This window comes from Myotis lucifugus, unplaced genomic scaffold (assembly GCF_000147115.1).
Source record: "Myotis lucifugus unplaced genomic scaffold, Myoluc2.0 scaffold_450, whole genome shotgun sequence".
In the NCBI taxonomy this organism is placed as follows: Eukaryota; Metazoa; Chordata; class Mammalia; order Chiroptera; family Vespertilionidae; genus Myotis; species Myotis lucifugus.
In genome coordinates this window covers 518,113-536,616 of record NW_005871498.1, presented here as the reverse complement: position 1 = coordinate 536,616, position 18,504 = coordinate 518,113, and positions in this window count along the sequence as shown.

The following is an 18,504-nucleotide window of genomic DNA, read 5'->3' as shown; positions in this document are numbered from 1 at the left end:
AGCATAGTCCAGATGCAAGTCAAAATGCATTATGTATTTAATGTGTCTCGTGGGGTTGGCATCCGAGATAATAGGAAGAGAAGGCCGGGATTATAATCAAAGTGGCACCATCTGAAGACGTTTAGCCGGTGGTGCGAGGTCAGGGCATCTCTTTAGATATTTAGTCAACCTGGTGCCACAGAAGAGTGGGTGTGATTGAAGGCTGGTGAGTGAGTGTGTGTGTGTGTGTGTGTGTGTGTGTGTGTGTACAGTTCAGGCAGAGAAGAAACTAAGTAGCCGGGAAAGGTCTCTCGAGCAGATGTTTCTTGAGGTTGTAGGAGGTGGATGTCAATCCCGAGTGTTGAGGTTGATGCCTGAGACTTGAACTTGGGAAGAATACAGTGATTTTTGCCGGGGGAAGCGTGCATTGTTTCTCAGCGTCTCCTAAAGTTGGGGCAGGAGGAAATGGGCTTGGTGAAACCAAGACGGGCTTAACTTATCAGGGAGAGGGAAGCTGTCTTTCAAGTGCCGCGTGCAAAACACTTTATCTTTTTCAATCCATGGCCAACAAATTATACGTGAGGTATCAGCATATTTTCGGCAAGAGAAAGTGGAGGGTCAGAGACATCGAATAACATCATTCCTATCACACAGCTCGGGAGAGGCAGGGCTGGGATTCGAACCCAGGTCTGGCCAGTGCCAAGCCCGTGATTTTGTCACTGCACTTTTCGCTCCATAGCTTCTGCGATCTGAAAAAGATGTGAAACTTCTTTGCGATATCCTCCTGCGAAAATATTTAAAGGGTGGAAGAGGAGGAAACGTGGGTATTGCCATGATATGGGCTCATGATTATAGAGAGTCAGGCAATAGCTTGACGAGTCTGGATGCTTCGTTTGGAACCATGGCCCTCCGTTTCCGTGGGGTGTGCACGGAGCTAGAAGTGCTGTGGTTTTGATCCGGAGGACTTAGTTTTGCCCTCCAGGCTTCACACAGAGGGGAGGCAAGAAGAGAGAAAAGTGGGAACGCCTAGGACACAAAAGGCCGACTACACATAGCTACAGCGTCTCACAACCTGGGGAGGATCGTCAGGATCATTCTGCAACACTTTTTTGTTGCTGTTGTTAATCCCCACATGAAGATATTTTTTCCCATTGATTTTTAGAGAGAGTGGAAGGGCGGGGGAGAGACAGAGAGAAGCATCAATGTGTTTCACATCGATTGGTTGCCTCCTGCATGGGCTCTGACCAGGGCTTGGAGATGGAGTTTGCAACTGAGGTACTGGCTTTGACTGGAATTGACTCCTCAACTCTTCAGTCCATGGGTCGATGCTCTAACCACTGAGCAACTGGCTAGGGCTGCAACACTTTTGTTTTACAGGTAAAGAAACTAAAGCCCAGGGACTGGCCCCAGAATACTGTATTTTTTTTAAAATCAAAGTGTGTCCCACTGAAATAGAATCCATTCTCATTATAAAAATTTTATAACGAAATTAATAGAAGAGAATTCTGCTCTTCTATCCAGAGACAACCATCCTTAGTGTTTCAGTGAGCGTTTCCTTTTAGTCTGTTCTTATGTGTCCTTGTTTCCATGCTGTTCCATGTTCTTTTATGAAGCTATTTGAATAAGAGAGTTTGGAACTGAATTGCAGGCAAGCTGGCCGGGTGTTTGGCCCTGCGAATACATATATTGTGGCGAGCGGGCACGGCCATGGCATACTCAGCCCCAGGGCGCCTTATGTGCCGCGCCAGCTCAGCCAGGTTCAGTGAGCCTGAGAGGGGGCGGTGAAGGATTGAGAAAAGACAGACAAGAGAAGAAAGCTGGGTCTGGGTGGGACTCTGTCCTCTCTGATGGAGAGCCTCTCTGATGGAGAACTAGCGACAGCACCAAGGACTATAAGCTGTGTCTTTATTTTATAGCAGATTCCATGGGGTGAAGTAAGGGTGTGGTCAGGATGTTTACAACATTCTCGTGGGTTTCAATCCTACTCAACTACATGCACCTGAACTCTATCAAGCCCACATCACTCAGGCACGTGGGGCCACGTGTTCAGACCATAGGTTCAAGCTTACAACTATAGCTTTTGGCTATAATTGTGCTGGGAGGGCTCTGCCCTCCAAGCTGGGACTTGCACGTGGCCACGAGAACTGTGCCCTCTCATTAGCCTGAGGCTTGAACCTGTCCAAACACTGTAGCCGCTCTCCACAATATATGGTAGGTGTGCTTTGTGTGTGCGTGTGTGTAGGGGTGGGAGAGGCAGGCGGAAGGTGAGGTTTGGGGGAAGGTCGTACACCCAACCAGCACCCTTGAGGTCCCAGGGCCTGGCAGTGCGGAGGCTCCGTGGGGATGCGCCCGGCATCAGGCAGGGAGCATAGCTCGTAGCCTTGGGCCGTCACTCAGATGTGAATAGTGTGACTGAATCGGGGCAGATAACCACAGTGTCTACTTCTGCTGCCTTCACTTGTGAAAAACTCCTCAGAAAGGGGGAAGCATGAAACGGGGGGAATCACCCAAGAGACGGCGACTCCTCTGGGTGCTCATCAATGCCATCTTGTCACTGATCGGAGGCAGAGCAACGGAGAGTGAGGAGCGGAGTGGCTGTGTCGTCTGCCTTCTCATTGAGAGGAGACCAGCTCAGGCATCAGACTGGGATTCCCAGAGGTCAGGGAGGCAGAGGGGTGTGTGCCTCCTGGATCCCAGGGAGCGCCTTCCTCTCTGCTGTGCTTCTTGTTGACAACTCTGAAACCTGGCCAGCTATCTCCATCAATCTCAGCCTCTCTCTCTCTCTCTCTTCCTCTCTCTCTCCCTCTCTCCCCCACTTTCTATCACGCACACGAGTTCTGTTATCTAGCCGCCTCTGCAGTAGGGCAGTGAGGTTGTGGAGGTCAGAGACCCCGTTGGCCAAAGCTGCTGGGCCTGTCTGGGGCTCCAAACATTTTTAAGATCAAAATCAGCGGGGAAAATATCAAACCACTTTTTGAAGCTGCTGCTCCAGCTTTCTTTGGAAAAGGACCGGCCTCCTCCCCACCCACAGCCCCAGGCACTGTCTGACCCAGCCTTTTATACGCTCACACTCCAGAACATTTCCAAAAATACACATGTATTTTAACAAAAAGTCATCTCAGCCAGCGTTTCCGTGGTGGGCAGAGCCTGTCTATGGGTTCAAGCCCTCCTGCAGAGGGGAGGGGGGTGGGAGGGGATGGAGATGCTGTAGGTTGTAAGGGCTGGCAGCAGCCTCGCCCTCCTCCCTCTGGAAGGACGTCTGCCTGAGGACCTCTGGTCAGAGAGTGCGAGGAGCACCCCAGGATTTGCAGGTAGCAGACAGGTAACGATCCCGGTGCTTCCTTCACTGCGGAGCTGATCTTGGAAAAGTTACTTAACCTTCCTGACCCTCAGTTTCCTCGTCTGTAAATTAGGCCCTAATGATACCTCCCTGTTGGCATCGGAATTAAATTCACAACAAAAGCTTGAAGTCCAACACGATGAGCACATGGTCGATCGCAGATGCGACTACAATTGCTCTTCTGTTGTTCTAACCATGTCTAGTCTCTGCCTGGGCTCCCCTCTCCCCGTCACCGTGAGCCTCATGGCAAACCTATGGGGTGTCAACCAGCTGCCCTCCCTCCTCGCTGGTGAGTGAGAATGGACTGTGATGGGAACTTCTGGTCCCATCTATGTCACTGAGACTCAAGGGGGCTTAGAAAAGCTAAGTTGCGGTGTGCTGCCATGACCAGGTCGGTGTGCATGTGTCTGCACCTCACCATGCTGCCATGACCAGGTCGGTGTCCATGTGTCTGCACCTCACCATGTTGCCATGATCAGGTCTGTGTCCATGTGTCTGCACCTCACCAGGTCTGTGTCCATGTGTCTGCACCTCACCATGTTGCCATGATCAGGTCTGTGTCCATGTGTCTGCACCTCACCGTGTTGCCATGGCCAGGTCTGTGTTGCATTGGTGTCTGCACTTCACCATGTTGCCATGATCAGGTCTGTGTCCATGTGTCTGCACCTCACCGTGTTGCCATGGCCAGGTCTGTGTTGCATTGGTGTCTGCACTTCACCATGTTGCCATGATCAGGTCTGTGTCCATGTGTCTGCACCTCACCGTGTTGCCATGACCAGGTCTGTGTTGCATTGGTGTCTGCACCTCACCATATTGCCATGACCAGGTCTATGTCAATGAGGCTGTAACCACAGGCAGCCTGTGAGGGAAGCATCTCCCAGGCCAGAGCCCCATGGTGAGCGGGAGAAACAGGGAGGGCACACGCTGTACTGCTTTTAGGCCAAAGCCAGCTTCCCTCTCCTACCTCTGTGCCTCTCTCGCTGCCCTTTCTCCTCACCACTTCCTGGGTCCTCTTCTCCTAGAGAGCAGAGGGTCTCAGGGCTTAGCTGTCCGGGCCAGTGGTCACTTTGCCCAGATTACAGGAGAATTCCATGAGCTGGGACTTTCCAGACCAAAGGGACTTTCTAGACTAAAAAGGGACATCCAGAAACTTTTAAAAAATCACATCACAAGATAAAAACTTCCCTTGTACAGATGCAAATTCTTGCTTCTGATGACAATAATGGACTCTCTACTCTTTCTTTCTTTGCACTCCTTCTACTTAATAAAGAAAACCCTTATTTCCCCCCCTTGTAGACAGATTCCTTAGGCTCCTAGAAAAGTTAAGAAAGAACAGAACAGCACCTTGAGACTAAGTATAGGTGTTTCACCAGTTTCCTCTTCAAAGGAGCCCTCCCCCATCCTACAGAAGATGAAGCCCAGGTGTGGAAAAGCTAGGCGCTGTGCTCACAGTTCCGAGTTCATAGGAGCAGAACTGCGACTGCGGGCCAGGTCTTCACTTCTACGGTCTCCCCACCACGTCCCAGGGCATCCGGAGTGCACAGTGTACCTGGGAGCCCAGGGAAATAAGATGGGACGGGAGGAGCAGGGCTGGAAGTCAGGTGGGGAAAGAATGGATTAGGGAGAGAAGGTGTCTGTGAACGGTTTGGGGGTACACAGGGGCCTGAGAGGGCAGAGAGCAGGCCTCGGGGGTTTTGTTTCCGTCACTGCTCAGGGGAGAACTCCTTCCTCCAGGGCGGGAGGGGGGAGATTGTGTTGAGAGCTCCAGGAACTCCATCTGTGTGAGTCCCGTGCTAAGAGCAGCAGCGCAGGTCTCAGGCCTTGGGGTCTCTTCCCCACTCAGAGCAGAGTAGAAGAAGCTGGGAGCCCTCAGGGCGTCTTCAGGGTCCTTCTTGCCTGGTACCCATGCTGCTCCCATGCTCCCCCAATGACCCTTTCTCCCCTGTTCCTTGCGGGCGCCTAGACGCTGCCGAGAAGACAGCACCATATAAATGCTAAACAGACAAGGCCCCCTGTCCCGGGATAAATAGGCCTTCAGCTCCCGCTGTCAGTCGCACCTTCCGGAGCACAGACACATCTCCCGGAAAATGCTGGTGTGTTGCTTCTCCATCTATTTCGGCGATTTACTCTCAATCTCGGTCGCGGAACGCTGTGCTCTGTGTTTTTCTTTTGTTTCCTTTTTGGTATTATTGATTTTTTTTCCCAGAGGGACTTTATGGTTTGTTATTTTGATTTCCTGAATTCATAGTCGGGAAATGGGATGCCTTTCTTCTGATTGCTCTTCCAAAACAACAAAAATAATAACCGTCATTTGTATACTGCGCTCGCATGCGTGATCTCATACAAACTCATGGCGCCTGGAGTCCGAGGGAACGGGTTCCAGTCTTGAGTCCACCTCTGACTGGCTGTGTGACCTTGGGCGTGTGACTTGACCTCTCTGAGTCCTTGTCGTTTCATGTGTCCCAGGGGGATAGTGACAGGCCTGCTCTTCCTAGCGCAAAGGCTTGTGCGAGAGTGCATGGGATAATTTATATGAAAACTTGAGGTAGCTATTGATTTTTAGATGAGAAATTTGAGACACAGAGAACCTAAGTGGTTTGCTCTAAGTGCTGTAGCTTATACGCTGCAAAAGCCGTATATAAACACCGGTCTTCTGACAACAAGTGGTCTGCCCGCAGCTCTGAGCGGTGGCCGAGGCTCGGACAGATGGACGTGGGAGCCAGTATTCCACAGTCGAATCACAGTTAGCACTTACCAACACTCACTGTATGCCGGTTCTCTCTAAGAACTTGACTCTATTAACCCACTCAATCCATACGACTCTATGACTATTATTGGTGTGTTCATTATATCAAGATTAAGTGCTTTGCCTGAGGTTGCCAAGCTGAATGTGAGCAGACTGACAGCAGGTACCTGTGCCATTAACCACTGCCCGGCCCTGCTCTCTCAGGTCACACGTGCTGTAGGGCTACTGCAGGCCAGAGCAGACCTGTTCCCAAATCAGCTCCAGGGGAGGATCGGACCATGTTGGATTCTAGAAGACTTTAAAAGAAGGGGGAGGAGGAGGAGTTGGGGTGCAGGAGCGCTGACCTCTGTAAACACCCTAGAACAGTGGTCGGCAAACCGCGGCCCCTTGAGTGTGGCTCTTCCACAAAATACCGACTTCTGCGCATGGGCCACGAAGTTTCAATCGCACTGTACATGCGCGCCCGCACGTGGTATTTTGTGGACGAGCCACACTCAAGGGGCCAAAGAGCCCCATGTGGCTCACGAGCCGCGGTTTGCCGACCACGGCCCTAGAAGGTTTCCCTTGGTGTCTAAATGTGCAGAGCAGTGGTCCTCAACCTTGACTATACATCAGAGCCACCTGGGGGGCTTGTCGTAACAGAGGGCTCCCCTTCCCCCACTTCCATCCGCTAGGTCAGGACCTGAGAACTTGCATTTCTAGCAAGTTCCCAGGTGGTATGGATGCTGCTGACTCGGGGAGCCACGTTTTGGGAAACCCAGGCCTAGAAAGTAAGAAGTAATAAAGAACAGGACATCAGGGTCCAGGCCCAGCCCCTAAGGACTCCCCACATCTGCATAAGGAAGGCTGGTCTGGGGCGTAGGGAATCTGCAGGTCCATTCAAAGGTCTCTATGAAAATGTTTCCTGCAGCCCTAACTGGTGTGCTCAGTAGATAGAACGTTGGCCTGTGGACTGAAGGTCCAGGTTCGATTCTGGTCAAGGGGTGGGGAGTGTTGGCACAGGTTTGCAACCTCCAGTTGGGGGTGTGCAGGAGGCAGTGGATCAATGTTTCTTTCTCATCGATGTTTCTAACTATCCCTCTCCTTTCCTCCCTCTCTATAAAGAAATCAATAAAATATATTTTTTTTAAAAAAGAAAGAAAGAAAAGAAAATGTTTTCTGCAGAAGAGGGATGGGCTGCCGGTCATGGGCCAGAGCCCCTCTGGGGAGCTCAGCTGGTTGGCTGTGAGCTGAGGGCTGAGGGCTGAGGGCTGTGGGCTGAGGGCTGAGGGCTGTGGGCTGTGGGCTGAGGGCTGAGGGCCGAGGGCAGTGTGTTCTGCATTATGGATGAATGAGCTCAAAAGCCCCCACTGCACAGTAAGTAAACAACAGCCGCCAAGTCCACAGGAAAGGCTGTCACCAAGCCCCCGACCCTCCCAGACAGGAGCGTCCCTTCAGCTGTTGTTGTTTTGCGGCGGCTGCTGCCTTCTCATGGCCTTGTACTGACAATAGTCGTAAATAACCGCCGTGCTGTAGAGAAATCATTTTAACAGCAGAGAGTCAAATAAATACATTAGAACTGACAGCTTAACTACACGGAGTCCATTTGTATGTGGTGGCCTGCCGCTTCCCGAGACGTGCGGTGCACGCAGCGGCCAGCAGAGGGCGCGCCGAGCTTACGTTGAGCAAGGCCAAGGGCAGCTCTCCCCCAGCCCAGCCCAGTCCCTGGTAGGAGGCCTCAGCCTCCCTTAAAACAAAGCTTTCAGACTCCAATGTGTGTGGGAAGATCATGCAAACCTGTGCCGACACTCCCCACCCCTCCACAAAGTAAAGGTTTGTTTTTAACTAAGCTGAGAGTTTAGGGTTGAGGTTGGGGTGCTGAGACCTGTGTTTCTCAGACCTGTGTCACCCCTGTGGGTGGCAGAGTCACCAGGTCACAGTAGGGGCATCACAGCCTCATTCATGTGCCACCCACATGCACCCTAGTCCCACCCAGACACCCAGTCGGGGCTTTTCCTCCTTGGCCCTGGTTCTTGGCAGTTGTGGCTGATTTGCCTGTCACGACGGTTTTACCTCTGCTCCCCTCAGTCTCAGAAGCACTTATCTGCCTCTCTCCCTGCCCATGGCTGGGCCCTTAGCCTCCTGGTTTTCAGGCTGCTCACTCTTTCAGGAAGTACTGAGGGTTAGTCGAAGGCAATAAAGTCTCAGGGCTCGTTCTCCTCTGGGCAAAGGGGTACCTATGCCGTGGGCTGGACCCCGTCTCACCTGCTGCCTGCTCCCCTGCTTCAGGCCCAGCGGGCTTTGAGTAAGGAGAGCTTCCCTGGTGCTAGGACTAAACCGCAGTGAGCAGAGAGGGGCCTTTATTTCCAGGGCTGACCACCCTCAACCAGCACACAAGCTGCTGGGAGTTGGGGTGGCGATAGGTGTGGAGGGGGTGTTTCTTCCCACAGAGCCAGGTCTACAGAAGAGGGCAGACAAATGTACCCAAATACCCAGATGCTAATTGATGGGGGGCTGGTTTTTCTTTGCTGTCTTCTTGGTTCCCTGACTTCAAACTCCTTGTCAGTGTAGACTCCATCTTGCTCCCTGTTGAGTCCAGGGGACACATTATAGGAACACTTACCAGCTGCCTTTGAGTCTGTGGCCATGAAGTGAGTCGTTCCTGCTCTCCAAAGGGAGTTGAGGCGGCAGCAGGTTAGCTAGAAAGAAGCACTTTCTGGCAATAACGTTACTAGATGCTATAACGAATCCCAAGCAGAGTTATTGTCTGTCTCCTTGGAAGCCGCCTGGGTCTGACCACGTCTTGTCTCCTTGAAGCTGGCGAGATTTCTCTGTTGTGTGAGAATGAAGTCCGTGGTGGAGTGGGCACCTCTGTGACTGTCTGCTCTGAGCCCCTCCCCCTTGTATCACCCCTCTCTCCCCGGGGATGACTGGTCATTGACATATACAAGCCCCTGCTTCCATTGTTCCCAAGGCCTACCAACATTTTTGTTCTTGAGTTCCTTGAGATACCTAAGTTCTGGGAAAAATTCCCTTAAAAACAAAAACAGAAATAACCCTCCCTTCCCTCAGTCCTCAGCTCCAGTCACATGGTTGTTACTTGCAATCAAAAGCTCACTGTGGCCTCCAACCAAGTTCATGACTCCAGCCTCCAGGGTTCTTCATCAGAATATGCCCTCGCCAGACAGCAGCTCCTGTTTTTGTCTACATGTGTGCCCTTCTCTCTGCCCAGAATCCTGCAGAATCCTTCTCTCCCTCAGCCTCACATAAGCTGTCCCCTCTCCTCTGAGGCTGTCTCAGTTAGGGCAGATTGATTGTTAATGTAGTACTTTGCTCATCCCTCTTAGAACACTTGTTCCTTGGCTCTGGGATTACAGAACTGTCCTCTGCACCGGGCTGTGACATCCTCTAGGGTGACATGCCTGGTCAGCCGTGTTTCCATGATGCCTGACACATTCTAAACACAGAGGCATGTTTATACAGGGACTATGAGGCTTACAGTCCTGCCCTCAGATGGGAGGGAGGTCCTGAAAAGGTCCTTATGGCCAATGATTCCTAAAGATTAGACACATGGAGGTAGAGAGAAAGAATATATAACAGCAAGAGCGTGAAACCAGAGGCAGAGTGAATATCTCTGTCCCTTTTCCTTCTGATCCTCATTTAACTCTCACTCCTCTCTTCACACAGACACACACACACATTGACACACACACGCACGCGCACACACACACACCTTGCAACTTTCCCTTTGCTGCCCTAGCCCCCATCCAGGGTTTAGAACTGGCTCACACTTCAGTAATCTTCCGAGCTATTACATCCAGAGCCTTCTCCAACCTCTAATCGCCAGCGAGAATGCCCCTAACTCAGAGGCAAAGAGAAAAGAAGAAGAAGAAAGGAGAAAAGAAGGCGAGAGGAGGTAAGAGAGAAAAGTAATATCCAATTTCAACATTTCATTCTTTGCCATTTAAACGTCCGGAGGCAGCAACTGTGCAATTTGTATGTTTTGGATCATGTCTGCTTCCTTGTGGGAGTTTCATAAATTGATGATGATAACGCAGCACATTTCTTTTAAGTCCTTAGACATTCAGTCTTTATTGCTTTATAAAGTCTGCTCGGGGCACAGATGAAATGAAACTGGTGAGATTGTGCTCTGTCCATTCTGCAAATCCCATCACACAATTTGCACCTGCGATGCAACTTGCATTCAGAAGCGGCAAGTCACCCTGCAAAAGGCACCGGAGGCCAGCGCTGGGGGGCACGGGACAGGGGGTGACTGGGAGACTGGACAGAGAGCCCTCTCAGGGGCTGGTGGGAGAAGAAGGTTCTTGATTAAAGACCAGTCCAGGGAAGCAGCCGTGGCTTTCTATAACCTCCACTCGCAACCAGGAATTTTTGAAAATTATGCACAGTTCATTTCCCTCCAGCCCTGTAATAAAATCTGTGCAATATGTAAATAGCAGAGTTTCTAATGTGGAAGCCATAACCGTCACCTGCTCTATTTAATTATTGGAACACAATGATTTTCCCCCCCCCACAGCTGTATAGCTACACTAATAGGAATATTACCCCGATGGACAAACTCACTCCCCAGACCAATACATTTTAGGCTTTTATGCTGATTTCATGAAATAAATGTGAGTCATTTGGAGTTCACACCAGAAAGCAAGGCGTTCTGCAGTGTGGGCAGCGGTGTGACTCTGAACGTCAGGCTGTAGAAAATCCTTCCATTGTTAAGAAAAGGAATCGGACCTCTTCAGATTGAGTTGTAAAACTAAAACAGATGGAAGTAGCACATCCCCTCGACCCTCCTCCCCCTCCCCCCCTCCACACACATACGCAGGCAAGCATGGCTCATTCTCTTCTCTAATGAACTCATTTATTCCTGAAGTGCAAGGGTGACTTAACTCATGCTGGCTTATATGCAAATGACAAGCGGGAGCTGGTTCCTTTTTTGTGAGGAGAGAACAGACCAGACCCCCCCGCCCATGGGGTGGCATTACCAGGTCCAACTGGGAAAAGCTGCTCCCAAGGTGCACAACCTGGTGAACTTGGCTTTCAGCTGCTGACCTCCCCATGGGGGGCAGGGAGAGGGGTGGCAGCTTCAGGTTCCAGAGAGACTGGGCTAAAGGGATGCCTCTCACTTGTTGAGTTCCTTACGATACTGCCAGTCCTGCCAGGATGTTGTGTAGCAACTGTGTTCATAGAAAGTGGATGTAAATGGATCAGTGGGTTACTGCGTGCGCATTGCTGATCAGCATAATGGAGCTGCACTGTGGCCGGTTCTGTACGGATGGACAGTCTACTTGTCACATGAGACCCTGCCTGCAAAAGAGCCCTGCCAACGCTGCCGCGCTTTGCAAACCATAAAACGCTACAGACACACGGGTTTGCAACCATCAGGGGCTGTGATGATGAATCACCGAGGGGCAGAGCGTGACGACAGGCAAACCCAGGGTGCCCTCAGACATGGCGCGAGTTAGGCTTGAAATCAGAAACGAGCCTGAGATTTACTGATTTTATGAGAGGGAATAAATGCTTGGCGACAGAGGGGGGTCCTTGATGAGGGCCGTTAATAGCTTGCTAGGAAAATGCACATCGTGTTGCCTGCCATCTAGTGGCGGGAGACTCCCACTGCAATTCCCTCCAGACCCTGGGAAATGACTTCCAGATAGTCTCTGAGAAGGGCGGGCAGATACAGGAGGCGCTGTCAGAGGGAGCTCACTGTGCGGTGAGTGAGAGAGAGCCACTGTCATCGCGGCCTCGCTGGCCCAGGAGCCTGACCCCAGGCACCGCCGCAGCTTTAACCGGCATCTCCAGCGTGTGAACCTCGAGAGCTGGGTTGTTTAGACATTAAGTAAGAATAACAACAGAAATGATCCGAATGATGATGATCCTATTAAGAAGCACAAACAATTATAATCATAATAGCAGATTGCTTGCACTGTTCCTTCTGGGCTCCGATTGGTAAACATACGAAGGACTGAGGCAGGCAGGGGGTGGAGGATGCCCAGGAGGCTGCAAACAGGATATAAAGTCTTCCCACCCCCCCACCCCCCCACACTCCCCACCCCCGCATCATTCCTCTTTCCAGGGAAGGTTGGTGAATTACAGTTCTGCTTGGGAGCACCCGGAGCTTTTGAACAGGGCCACCTCTCACAATCTCTCACCCAGGCAGATGTTCGGGGCTGTGACCACTGCGGGCCAGGCACCGCCTTCCCTCCATGTGGCTGCTTCAGCCAGGGCAGCTGCTAGGCATGGGCTCCCCATGAAGAGTCTGGGGAACCACTGGGAGAAAACAACAATAATGTATAAAGCACTTGAATTTTTTGCTTCAATTAAAAACCTTTAAGTTAAGAATTTAAGTGCTTTTTTACTTTTAAAAAATATTTTTATTGATTTCAGAGAGGAAGGAAGAGGGAGAGGGGGATAGAAACATCAATGAGAGAGAATCATTGATAAGCTGCCTCCTGCATGCCCCCTACTGGGTATAGAGCCACAACCCGGGCATATGCCTTGACCTAGAATTGAATCGTGACCTCCTGGTTCATGGGTCGATGCTCAGCCACTGAGCCACACCAGCTGGGCATCAGTGCTTTATTAATTGGAAGTCATTGATAAGAACTGATGAGTACTTACTCTCTCATGCACTATGTTAGGCAAATCTCAGTGATCATATAAGGTCAATGCGGTCACGAACCCCCTTCACAGATGGAGAAGTAGAGGATTAGAGAGTAGTTTGGTGAAGGGCATATAGTAAGGAATTGAACCAGGACCCAAACCCTGTTTGCACACTCCTCATTCTTTACACCTTATGGACTTGGGTTATCTTGTCCCAAACACTGAATATCAGAAACCTTAGTGTAGAAAAGAACTCTGAAGTTTACCTAATTCAATTGCTCACCCCAAGACAGGTGTTTTAAGTTCCTGAGACCACCTACCCCACCACCTTCCCTGCCCTTACACTCTGATCCAGTGCTGAGGTCTGGAGATGCCACTCAAAGCTCCCTGAGCATTTCTCCAGCCTGTGCCCGCAGTCTCTCTATGGCAGGACGGAGGAGGGAGGAGTAAGAAAGGGCTTGGGGTGGGAGGACGGGTTGGCTCCAGTGATCTAGAGCTAGAGGAGGAAGGGAAAGAGCACAAAATGGGGCAGGAGACTGGCTTTCAGAAACTGTCAGGTCCACTTTTTTTAAAGGGTATGCAGAACATGAGCATACCCCCCCCCTTTTTTTTTTAATGAAAAGTTAAGCACAGATGATCCAAGAGCCAGTGCTTGCTTCTCTTCTGCATGCTGCCTAAGCAAACGGGCTGTTGTTTACATCAAAGTTAAGTAAAACCTTAACTGATCTGATTTTTGTACCTCCATTATTAATTGACTAGAGGCCTGGTGCACAAAATTCATGCACTGGGGGGGGGTGTCCCCCAGCCTGGCCTGTGCTCTCTCACAGTGCGGGAGCCCCGTGATCTATCACCCCAAAGAGGTAGGCCCCACCCACCCATCCAGGGCTCCTCGATGGATTGCCCCAAAGAGGTAGGCCGGAGCTGGGGGTCCTGCCTCCACGGCAGGCGCGGGGCCACGGGAACCCCAGCAAAAGCTGCCCGGAGCAGCCTCGGAGACCTGCCCCCATGGTGCGCGCAGCCATCTTGTGACGGTGTGAGGGCATAAGGGTGTGATGGCGTGAGGACCACCTAGGCTTTTATTAGTAAGATGGTGGAGCAGCTGCAGCCGCAGGGCTCGCCACAGTGCCCTTTGCTCCCTTGCTGATCTCCTGGGCACCAGGAGTTGCCGCTGCCTCTCAGAGGCTCCTGGAGTGTGAGGGAAATACAGGCAGCTGGGGAGATGCCCATGTTTGGGATGGCTCAGAGGTGCTGAAGGGAACCCCCATGCTCACTAGCCCCCAAATGGGCTACCAGCGAGGAGATGCCTTTGTGGGGGGGAGGGGGGGGTCACTGACTCCCAGGGAATGTGAGTAGTGGCTGAAACCCAGCGATTCCTGAATCACACCTTCTTGTGGTTGGAGATGACTCTAGCTCCCCACTTGGCTTTGGCTTTCCAGAGGTGAACTTGTGATTATATGAGGACTTGGGTGTCTCTATGTAGCTGGAGTCTTTGCTTCCCATTAAAGTGAAAACATTTATCTGGCCAAATAAAGCCACCCTAGACTATTCTAAAAGCAAATGTCCTTTAGCTATTTTGTGTCTGATGTTTGTCTTCCTGTGTATTCTCTCTTATCTGGAGACTTTGTGGATTTCCTAAAAATCAATATAAGAGGCTGAAAGGAAGTTAGCATGTGCTACTCAGAAGAGCTGCATTAAAAGAGAGAGAGAGAGAGCTGGAGGGAGGGAGGGGTAGAGAGAGGGAGAGACAGAGAAAAGTAAAGGCAAACAGTGCATTGATAAAGCAAGTGTCTATATGCCTTGCCCTGTGTTAGGAACTATGAGAATATAGAAAATAAAGGCCAGCTCAATTCTCACGGATTTCACAGATATTTGAGGAGGCAACATAGTAAGGAAGCTAAAAGGAGGGATTCTCATCAAAGGACACATATGTCACAAATATATATATGTTATGTGTCACAAATGGTAAAAATTTAAAATATACATTTGCTTGTATCTGCATAGACTATCTGAAAGATACTTAAGAAACTGGTGGCATTGGTTGTCTCCAAGGAGAGATGTGGGGTGCCTAGCAGAAAGGGCTGAAAAAAAGAAACCTTCATTGTATACTTTTGGGAAGAGCACAGTTTCTGAAGTCGAATGATACAATGGTCGTATATGTATTGTGTTTTCCTTTTTGGAAGGTTTACATGAACATGGTAGCAGATTTACTCATTAATTTAATAATTATTTGTGTGTTGGGAGGTGAACTGTGACATGTAAGGCATAAATGATACTTTCAACATTCCAGACCCAATTCAAAGTGTCCTGCTTACACTAACTCATTTAAACTTTGGAGTAGCCCTATGAACATGGCCAATCATTATCATCCCATTTAATGGATGAGGAAATGGAGGGTCACCAAGGTCAAATTAAGTTGCCCCAAACCAAACAGGCAGTAAGTGTCCGAACTGGGATTTAGTCAGTTACCTGTCTCTGGAGTGTGTGCTTTTGGTTAATACCAGGACAGGCTCTGTAATTTGCGGGGCCCAGTGACAAATGAAAATCCGTGGTGCATTGTCAAAAAGTATGAAGAATTTTACTCCAGCGACCACAGAGCATCAGTCCAAGTGTGGGGTCCACCTGAACAGAGGTCACACCCCCACAGAGCCAGCCTTGGTCAACATACCACTGCCCTTCAAGGCAAACCAGGGCCCCACCCTCACGGGGCTGACCTTCTGATTGGAGGGGTGAGTGGATGACATATAATCAACAAACAGGACATTAGTGTGTGCCAGGAAGAGAAGTAACATGCCTATGACACACAGTACCTCAGGCTGACAGGCTCTGTAGTAAAGACACCGCCTGTGTTTAACCCCGTGCTTCCCGAATTTTATTGACTATAGAATCATTTACTTTCATGTAAATCAGTATTTTTGTTTTTTTACTTTTTCACCTTATAAAATCATCCGTGGAACTGGCAAACTCATTTTGGGCAACTCTGAATGGTAAGAACCCCCTTATTCTGTAGATGAGGAAATGGGGACCCAGAGAGTGTGCAGGGCTTGGTCAGTGTCTCATGGGGCTGGTTGGTGCCCAGAACAGACCCATGTCCCTTGACCCTCACCCACTGTTCTCTCTGAGGTGCCTGGAGGAGCTGAGGGACAGCTGACTCATTCCATGTCTGGTCATGCATTTTAGCAGGCAGATAGGTTGTGCTTAGCTGTGCTCTAGAGTGGCGTGGCTTTTATTTCTTACAGAACATTCCTTTCATGGTCTGGTGAGATCTTTTCCTTTCAAAGCCCCCTTCTCCTCTTTCTTTTTCTTGTTTTCAATTCTAGGTCACCTGTGTACCACTGTCTCCTGAAATGCAAGTTCATGTTGTACTTGATACTATCTTAAAAACGAAAGGAATCATTTGCTTCCAAAACAATGGGTTTCATTCAGTGATGCATGTGTCTGTTAAGGACAGCACGCCATCTTTGCATTGAAAACCCATGGCTTTGTCCTGGTGTGTATGTGTGTGTGTGTGTGTGTGTGTGTGTGTGTGAAGAAATATGGACAAGTGTTTACAGAATGCTACATTCATTCAGTGTTAAAAGGACACACGTGGGTATCGTGCTGTGGAGAGCAGCTACACTGTTTGGACAGGTTCAAGCCTCGGAGTAATGAGAGGGCACAGTCCTCTCATGGACACGTGCAAGTCCCAGCTTGGTGGGCAAAGCCCTCCCAGCACAATTATAGCCAAAAACTATAGTTGTAAGCTTGAACCTATGGTCTGAACACGTGGCACCCCACGTGCCTGAGTGATGTGGGCTTGATAGAGTTCAGGTGCATGTAATTGAGTAGATTTGAAACCCACGAGAACATTGTAACCATGCCCTTACTTTGCCTCATGGAAACTGGCTATAAAATAAAAATATGGCTTTCAGGCCGTGGCGCTGTCTCTTTCCATCAGAGAGGGCAGCGTCCCACCCAGACCCAGCTTTCTTCTCTTGTCTGTCTTTTCTCAATTCTTCACTGCCCCCACTCAGGGTCACCCTTGGCCGTGCTGGCGCGGCACACAGTGCCATCAGCTCTTTAGGTTGTTGAGATAGTGGCATTTAAAAACAATTTGTTTTGCTCCGGCTGGTGTGGCTCTGTGGGTTGGGCATTGTCCAGTGCGCCTAAAGGTTGCCGGTTCCATGCCTGGTCAGGGCACATACCCAGGTTGCAGGTTTGATCCCTGGTCAGGGTGCATGTAAGAGGCAACTAGTCGATGTTTCTCCCTCTCCTTTTCCCTCTAAAAAAAAAATCAATAAAAAAATTTTAAAAAGAAAATAATTTCTTTAAAAAATGAAAAATAGAAACATATGTTTTACCTTAAATGTTGCCTTTGATATGATGCCTTCAGAGTAAATTCTGTCCACAGCCCTTTGCTTCTCATTTAAAACATGGAGTTTAAGCTCTTCCTATTGCATTTAGATCAACTTTTTCACTTAAACTGATTTTTCTTCCTTTCTTTTATACTTTATGAATTTGCTTGTTTGCATTGGCCAACTCAACCAGCTGTTTGGATTTATATGAACTCAGGGTCAAGTGCTGATGCAGCTGAAGAATTGTAGAAATTAATTCTGAAAATGGCGAAAGGAATAAGAACCTAAGCCCAAATCCGTGCTCGGTAGGCTAAAACTGATCAATTTCCCGGTCTCTAATTAAAACAAGCCACCAAATACAACAGCAGCATAAAATCCAGGGCTTTTCCTGGTGATGAATGTGACCGGCCTGCAAATTTCTCATTGCTGGGAACAGAGATTTCATGCGCAATAGCAGTTAAACAGAAAGCTTACTGGCAATTTATGTTTGGTCATATGTAGGTATTTACTCACTGCCCAAACCCTGCCCCCACCCAGCCCCCATCCACACCGTGGGCACCCACTCAATTAAACCAATTAAACAAAAAAGGATGTTTCTCTCTCTCACCTATGTGTCTTGGAAGGCGCTCATTTCTGGATGTTGAAGGGGTAAACAAATATGGCAGGAGAGCTAAATTTTTGATGACTTGAATTGTGAAAATTTGCATGTGAACCATCTGCTTTTAAATGGAATGCTAGCTTTCCACCAATTAGCACTATAATTTCAGAAGTAATGTAGCCTCACTTCTGATTGATCTTCAATTAACACTAGTGCTTAACTATTTTCCTTATTCCTAACTTATTTTCTCTCTCAGATAAACAGGGGAGCTGCAAAATGACCTTCCTGCTTTGAAATGTAGATACCTCTTCAGGATGAAAGTATCCATGTTCCTTCCACCTCCCTTCACCCCGGAGTTAGTAAGAGCTCTGGTAATGCCAAGTCAGTATAATTTTATTTCCAAAAGAGCATCCGGAAATCAGCCAGGAAGGCCTCGTTACATGCAAACTTTCTTTCTTTCTTTCTTTCTTTCTTTCTTTCTTTCTTTCTTTCTTTCTTTCTTTCTTTCTTTCTTTCTTTCTTTCTTCCTTCCTTCCTTCCTTCCTTCCTTCCTTCCTTCCTTCCTTCCTTCCTTCCTTCCTTCCTTCCTTCCTTTCTCTCTCTCTCTCTCTCTCTCTCTCTCTCTCTCTCTCTCTCTCTCTCTTCCTTCCTTCCTTCCTTCCTTCCTTCCTTCCTTCCTTCCTTCCTTCCTTCCTTCCTTCCTCTCTCCTTCTCTCTCTCTCTCTTTCAAATTGGAAATTTTTACAAAATAAGTTACAAAATTATTATGCCAAGAAGCCCCCAAAACAGCAATTGAAAAACTTAAGGAATTTGGAGGTTGTGCAAAATCATTTGGCTCCTTTCCTAGGACACAAGATCTCGGGGTGTGAAGGGGACACAGCTGTCCTGTAGCCATCCCCACCCAGGGCAGGCG